Consider the following 7,128-nt stretch of genomic DNA (forward strand, 5'->3'; position numbering starts at 1 on the left):
TCTCTCATTTTTTTTGTTAAAGTTGGTGCTTGAACGCACATTCACTGATCATTGATCGGTTCTTTTGGTTTTGTCAACAACTAATTTGTATTCATATTCCGCACATGCATCGTTTTGTTCTGTTTTACGCTCTTTCGTTGTTTTCTCGTATTGAGAAAACTGCAGGGTAAAATAGAGCTCTGCCTTAAGGCTGGGGCGCGATAGCGTTAATGGGTTAATGCCCTTATGTGCGAAATTGGTCAGTCTCTACTTTGCATTCACAGATCGCGGGAAGTCCTCATAGCACTTACGGTGTAGCGGTCAAGCGATGCACCACTGCCCTGCGATGGCAGGTGCTGCCACCGGTGGGGCTTGCGGGGCCCAGGTTAGTCTTCGCGGGCAAGCTCTCGCGACCAGTCATTGTTTTAACTGCCACGGTGGGCAGTTCGCTCACAAACTGCCTCCTAGGTTGCTTCTTTGGGATTTTTTCGGGGAATTCTCGCTCACTATCAACGACGGTGACGCCGCAATCTCAGCGATACGAGCTCCTTAACGCAGTCGCGCTAATAAATAAGCCGCTCTGAAGACTCACCTGGGAGACGCCAGCCGCGATGCTCTGTCCGCGTGGCATGCCGGGGCGTGCCTGTTTTCTCATGCCGGAGCGAAAGCTGTGCAGCTGCTGCTCTTATAGCGACCTGGTCCCGTTTCCTGAAAGTGCCTGCGTATGCGTATATCACCTGTCAAGGAAACACGCGTCGAAACTCGCTCAGCCCTGTAAAGTTGCCGCTTTCTGTTGCTATAGTTTTTAGGGGATAAAGGTGGTCCAGTGCGACTCGTGTGAACAGGCAGCCCGGTCAGCTGGAAGACATGCCCACTGCGAGAGCTGCTCTTTTCCCGAGAGGTCTCCTAAAGAGAAGAAGAAAAACAACAATTCAAGTTGAGTCTCCACGTCAGAGCTCCAGCACTCAAAGCCTGCGGGTGGGCGGGAGTTTATGTGTGCATGCGTAACAGCACTTTTCCTGAACTAATAAATACTCAACGAAGAGAGGTGTATAGCCATTATTTTGCGTGACAACACGGCATATACACCTTAAGCCAGAGCACTGCGGTACGCCATAGGGACAAGTGGAAAGATCTTCCAGCGCCGAGAAAAAAACTGCAACAAACCGCGATGTCCTCGAACTCCGCCTACGCCTTCTGTGCCGTTTTATTTGAGGGCCATTTGTCAGCAAAATAACCGAAAAGGCGTTTTTTTTTTAATGAAAGCGTTGACGGTTGATCACTAAAGTGTAAACGAGTGAGAGCAGTAATTTCATTTTGTAAATAATTTAGGTGACTGCAAATCGTTGCTTAGCTTCGCAAACAAGTGGAAATCATGCAGCGCATTACGGTAAAATTAGTGCATCTTCAATTCGCAGTCGAAGTACGATCATGTATTATTTTCTTTCTAAATGCGCAGACTGCACTGCGTATTTATGCATTTAGTAACTGCGCGTTCAGGATTCTTTTTTTATTTAGTACTGTCTTCGGCGAGCATCGAATATCTTCCATTCAATTCGGTACGTAGATTTTTTTTCTAGTTCACTTCAATTTATTTTTCTTTGGTACAGGTGCATACAGAAATGGGTGACAAAAGCATCTCAGCGCTAAGCAATTTGCTATAGTTTGGATGCATGCAATTAGTTCACAAAATAAGTACCCAGGAGCCAGCAACAAACATGTATGAAATGTGTACACTTTTACATGCATAAAAATAGGTTGTGCAAGACTAGCAATCAGCTAATAAGGATCATATGATAAGCGACCAACAAAACGACCGAAAAACTGACAGAGAATATTGTTTACAAACATTTATATAATGCATAAATACCGTGCCAAGAATAATAAAAGTTACTACAATACCTTCGATATGTTGCACACAAAGAGAAATCAACTGGAACAACTATTACCAGATAGGCGACCACAAAACAAACGGAAAACCAACAGGAGACATTCTCTACGAAAGTAAAAATATAAATACATAAATATCATGCCAAGAGCAATAGAAGATGAGCACGAGACGTGATAGTTAAGGTAAGAAAAAGAGTCCGTAAATTCGGATGGTTTTCTCCCGTTATTGCGCAGAAACTACGCCACGGCACGTGAACTTGATTCCGGAAACCATTGCGTTACCCGCGCCGCTCTGCCTGTCCTTCCGAACGAAGCTCTCCCTTGTAGCCGTGCTTAGAGGCAAGAGCTGCTTTCCCTGCCTCAAACTTAACCTAACCGGGCATATGCCTTATTCTTCGTTTTAAGCACGGAATGCTGCCATTCTCTGAGAGTTAAGGCGAACATTGTCCGAACCTGCAGCCGAACATTATGGAGAGTCTGACGCCGAACCTTAGGGGGGGCCGTCGGCGCAGCACAGACATGATCACATGACCAGAAACCGACCACTTGATACGTACAGCGGTTTTGACGGGGCCTCGGAACCATTAGGTGATCACTGACGTGACCTTTCAGACGCCTCTTACTGCTGGTTCTCAGAATTCGATGCGCCATCCCCAAAAGCACATAAGACAGGGTTGGCTGTTTTTCCCCCAGCTGTGAGCGTCGACGTCGGCATAACATGTCCCATGACCCTCACGTGACCAAGAAGTCATGCGATGCGCCTAAGCGGCCACGTTACCGATGACGTCACCGGCAGCGAGGAGCCGGCTCAGCGTACTCAGCACAGCTGTTAATGGAGTGAGTGTCTTCCCTTCATTCCAAAATCATAAATAGCTGCGGTGGTCATACGCGTTGACGGCATTATCTCTATCGCACCTCCTGCCTGGCCTGGCGAGTGCGCCAAAGAGCGCCATGAGAAAAGTGTCTGGTCTGCACGAAGTGGGCTCAAAAACGCATTCACTCAAGCATTTCAACCCCGCAGAAGCCGAGCACTTGCCAGACCTGGAGCCCATTGAGAAACTCGGCAGCTCCTCTGGGGAATCGAAGCCCGCTCCTTCCGCATAGAGGCGGATGATCAAACAAGCCATTCACCGCTGAGGTCAGGTGAAAGAATGAGAAGACTGGCCATGTTTTTTCTTCTTTTTTTGTTCGCAGTTTCGCTCGCAGCGGAATCTAACCACAGAGACGGCGATCGTTTGCCACTAAAGACAATAAAGAGGATCTTTCATATCGGGGCCTTTTTACTTGCCGGCAAAACAAACACGCACTCGCTCAATCATTTCCCGTTCCGCGCGCTCCCCTGTACAAAGGGGCGGAAGAGAGAACGAAATGCGAGGGTTGAAAAAAAAAATGAAATACAGGATGTAATAAAGGCGAGAGAAAGTGAAACTGCGCGGGTGGTGCTGAGTTACGAGGAGCGCACGTCAACGGGTCGAGGTGGCTTTTATTACTTTTCCTCTTATGCAGTATTATTCTTCCCGAGCAGTGAAGAAAAAGACTAGTGAAAAAAAAAACGAAGGCGAGACGAATAAAGGAGGGTGTACACAGGGCGCCGCGAAAATTGATAGCGCGCTCGCCAGAACGCCGACAACAAGCTCGCGCGCCGCCCGCAAAAGAGTTGGGCGAGGGCCGTGACGCCCACACGTCGTCCCAGATTCCGAGACGACGTGAGAGTACGGTGACGACGCCAAGCAGCTGAGAAAGCAAAAATAGAGAAAAGTGAGAGGAGGAAATAAGAGCCGCCACAGGCAGGCAGCAATAATGGCTTCTTCTCGCCGCCACCTGCCCTCTTGCCTATCTGCACTCGGCGGCGGAATAACAGCGAACCGAGCTGCGGCAAAAAAGTGATTGGCTTCTGGTTTCCCCCCTCACACAAACGCTTTTTTTTCTCCGCTCTTTCGTCTTTTGCACTTAACGTCGGGCGCCTCGTACTCGACCCGGTTCTCTACACGCCGGTAATTTATGCACTGGCGCCTGTTCGATCAGGCCTGGGAGAAAGCGGCCTAGCCGATAATGAGAAATGGCGGTACCCGGGAGAAGCGTAGTGCGGCATTGTTGAACGCCGCACGGTGACGTAAGGGAAGCCAGCTGCGGAAGGAAAGCTGAGGAAAAGTGTGTGTGTGTGTGTGTGGGGGGGGGGGGGGGGGGTAGACGGTGCGAGCCGCAGGGCGTCCCGTGTGCAATGACTGTCGGCGCCGAGAGTGCGCCCACTCTCCTCAGGAAGAGGTCGTGGCAGGTGATCGTTCCCCGGCATGCAGTGTAAGAGCGGTTATCGATCGTAAACTGCTTCCGCCGTATTCACGCAAATTTACAAGATTTTTGTCCCCTGATGAGTGTTCTAACGCGATAGCGCTAGGGGGCTCGTGTGGAAGAAAATCCAGCGTCGTCGGCGTCGTTGACCGTGAGCGAAAAATCCTCGGAAAAATTGGCAGTGGCTTAGCTCAGCTATGCCAGGGTATACGTAGCGAAGGCTAAGGCATAGCTTGGTTGGCCTTGGTTAGTCTTGATGGCTAGTTCAGGTTAGTCTGGCTGTCTGGCTAGTTGCTGTCTTGTGGTTCGTCACGCGGTTGGTCACGTGACCGGTCACGTGGTAGGTCACGTGGTGCGGTGCGACCACGGTGGGACTGCGAGCACGGCGAAACTGCGAGTTCGTGGCCAGTGTAGCTTTCGCTACAAAATCCCCGGGGAAGCAGCCTAGGAGGTAGGTGGACTAGCTATATCACGTGACCCGTCATCACAACCTGTCCACCGGATTGTCAGAAAACTGCCCACCGTGGCAGGTGGCACTTAAATTAATGACTGGTCGCATGAGGTTGCTGGGAGGAGCAACCTGGATCGCACAAGTCCCACCAGTGGCAGCACCTGCCATCGCAGGGCAGTGGCGCATCGCTTAACCGCTGCACCACTGCGCGAGGAGTGGTGTGAGGACTCCCAGGGATCTATGGTTGTTAAGTAGAGTATGCAGCTCTACATATATGGCCGTGGACGCATTAGCTACCACGTCATACATTTAAGGCGGAGCTTAAGTGTCCCCTACAACTGTAAGAAAATTCCCGCAGAAAATGCACACGAATGGCATTTACAGTCGTCATCCTGAAGGTCCATCAAGATTGAGCTGGGATTGCGTAGGCTCATGCCTCGAAGAGAGGTAGAAGAGATAGCTGACGGTTTAGCATGGCTAAGCGCGGAATATTGTGCTGCAGCACTAGTTACGGTGGGCACTTAAGGTCCTTACGTGCTAAAGAAATTCCACTTAAAAGCATTTACCGTAAAGGTCTCTGGCCTAAAAGTCTTCTACCTAAAGGCCTTTACCCAGAAGGTATTTACCACGAAGGCATTCACCAGAAAGGTCTTTACTATAAGGCCTTTACCCTAAACCCCTTAGACCTAGACGCCTTTACCCTGAAGACATTTAACTTGAAGGTCTTCGACCAAATGAAGGCCTGCAAAGTGTACACCTGGTACACTACACCTTGCAGGCTGCTCACAACCCAGTGGACAGGTAAGCGCCGCCTACCACAAAGCAGGGTTCAAAGACGTACATACATTGCGTATTACGTACGCCCGCAATCGAAAATATGCCTGGCAGTGCTATCACACACAAACTTCAACGTCCCCTAACCTATCCTTAAGCGTACAAAGCGATAGCATTAGAGATCCCTCCTGCGCAAGTTCCCTTTCTCTTTCATAGATTCATAGATCGCAGAATGTCCCGATGTCACCACTGGCGCAGTGGTGCGCGGTTAAGCGAAGCGCCACTGCCCCGGCAGTTGGCTGTTTCAAGCGCAGGCGCCAGTGGGGCTTTCGAGATCGAGGTTGCTCTTCCTGAGCTCCCGCAAGGCTCGTTTTTGCATAGGCAGTTCTTCGGGAGGCTGTCTATCTTTGGACCAATGAGCTGATGCGCAGTGCCATGGCGGATAGGTGGCAGCTGAATTGAATTTATCTGAATGAATTTCATTGCCAACTGTCATGGGGGGCAGGTGGCCCATGGCCAAGGCAGTGAGGTCTCGTACGTGTAGGAGATTGGTGATGTTATGGGCGAAATAATTGTAATAGATGAGGAGAAAAAGATTGATTCGGTAAAGTTTTGTTTTTTTTTTCGTTTAATGCAACCTGCCATTTTCATGTTTTTATGAAATAACAAGCAAAAACATACAGGGCATTTTATGCCCCTCACGAAAACGAGCGCGTCCAGTAAACTCTCTTTTGCTGCCAGAAAGGACCGGAAAAGCCCGAATTACAGAATTTGAGCTTGAATTGGTGAACGAGAAAGCTGTCAAGAAGGCGCAAATTTCTGCACGGAACATTTTTAAAGCTGTGCAACTCAGTCTAGCTGCCGTCTTAAATCGACGCAGGTGTTTAGTTATTGCAATTGGTTATTGGTATTATCTAATACGAAACCTAGGAATTTTTGCGCCTAGGGTCCTTATGACAATTATGTTAGCAGCAGGCCTCATGTTGGGCAAAACGTGACATTTTGATGTTGTGGATGGACTAAACTAAATGCAATGTTGTTGTTGTTGTTTTTTTTTTTCTGCTGCCCTCCAGGATAGTCTGTACAACAGAAAAAAAATGATGCCCATGAACGCGGAGAATAAACGAAGAAAACTCTGGAGGGAAGCAAGCAACGCCAGTGCCATCAAGCGTTCCGGTGTTCCCAAAAACGCCCACCACAGAACGGTAAAGTGAGAGAATATGACAGTCAGGGACAGGACAAAAAAAAAAACTGAACATCAAGATCTGAAGGTGTGCGTCTCAGGAATATAATACGACTGTCCGAACAGAAAACCCTGCTATGAAAACTGAACGGACACATACATACAGAGGATTACTAGTGATGACGACTATGATGTCGATGTGTGAGTGTGTGTGTGTGTGTGGGGGGGGGGGGGGGGGCTGTGATAGCAAAAGAATTGGTATGGGACACTTTTGCCGTTATGACGACTCTGAAAGAGTAACATGGAACACAGCACAGTGCCCTCACTTGGTTAGACCCGTAAACGATGAGAAGTTACGGGACAGAGAAACAAAGACACGGATCGACTCGTGCAACTCCAAGTGCACTGACGACCCCCGCCGTGGTGGCTCAGTGGTTAGGGCGCTCGAATGCTGAGCCCGAGGTCACGGGTTCGATCCCGGCATCAGCGGCCCCGTTTCCGCTGAGCCGAAACGCAAGGCGCCCGTGTGCTGTGCGATGTCAGTGCGCGAAGTTAATCCCGA

The sequence above is a fragment of the Amblyomma americanum genome, chromosome 7 (genome assembly GCF_052857255.1).
Source record: "Amblyomma americanum isolate KBUSLIRL-KWMA chromosome 7, ASM5285725v1, whole genome shotgun sequence".
Classification (NCBI taxonomy): Eukaryota; Metazoa; Arthropoda; class Arachnida; order Ixodida; family Ixodidae; genus Amblyomma; species Amblyomma americanum.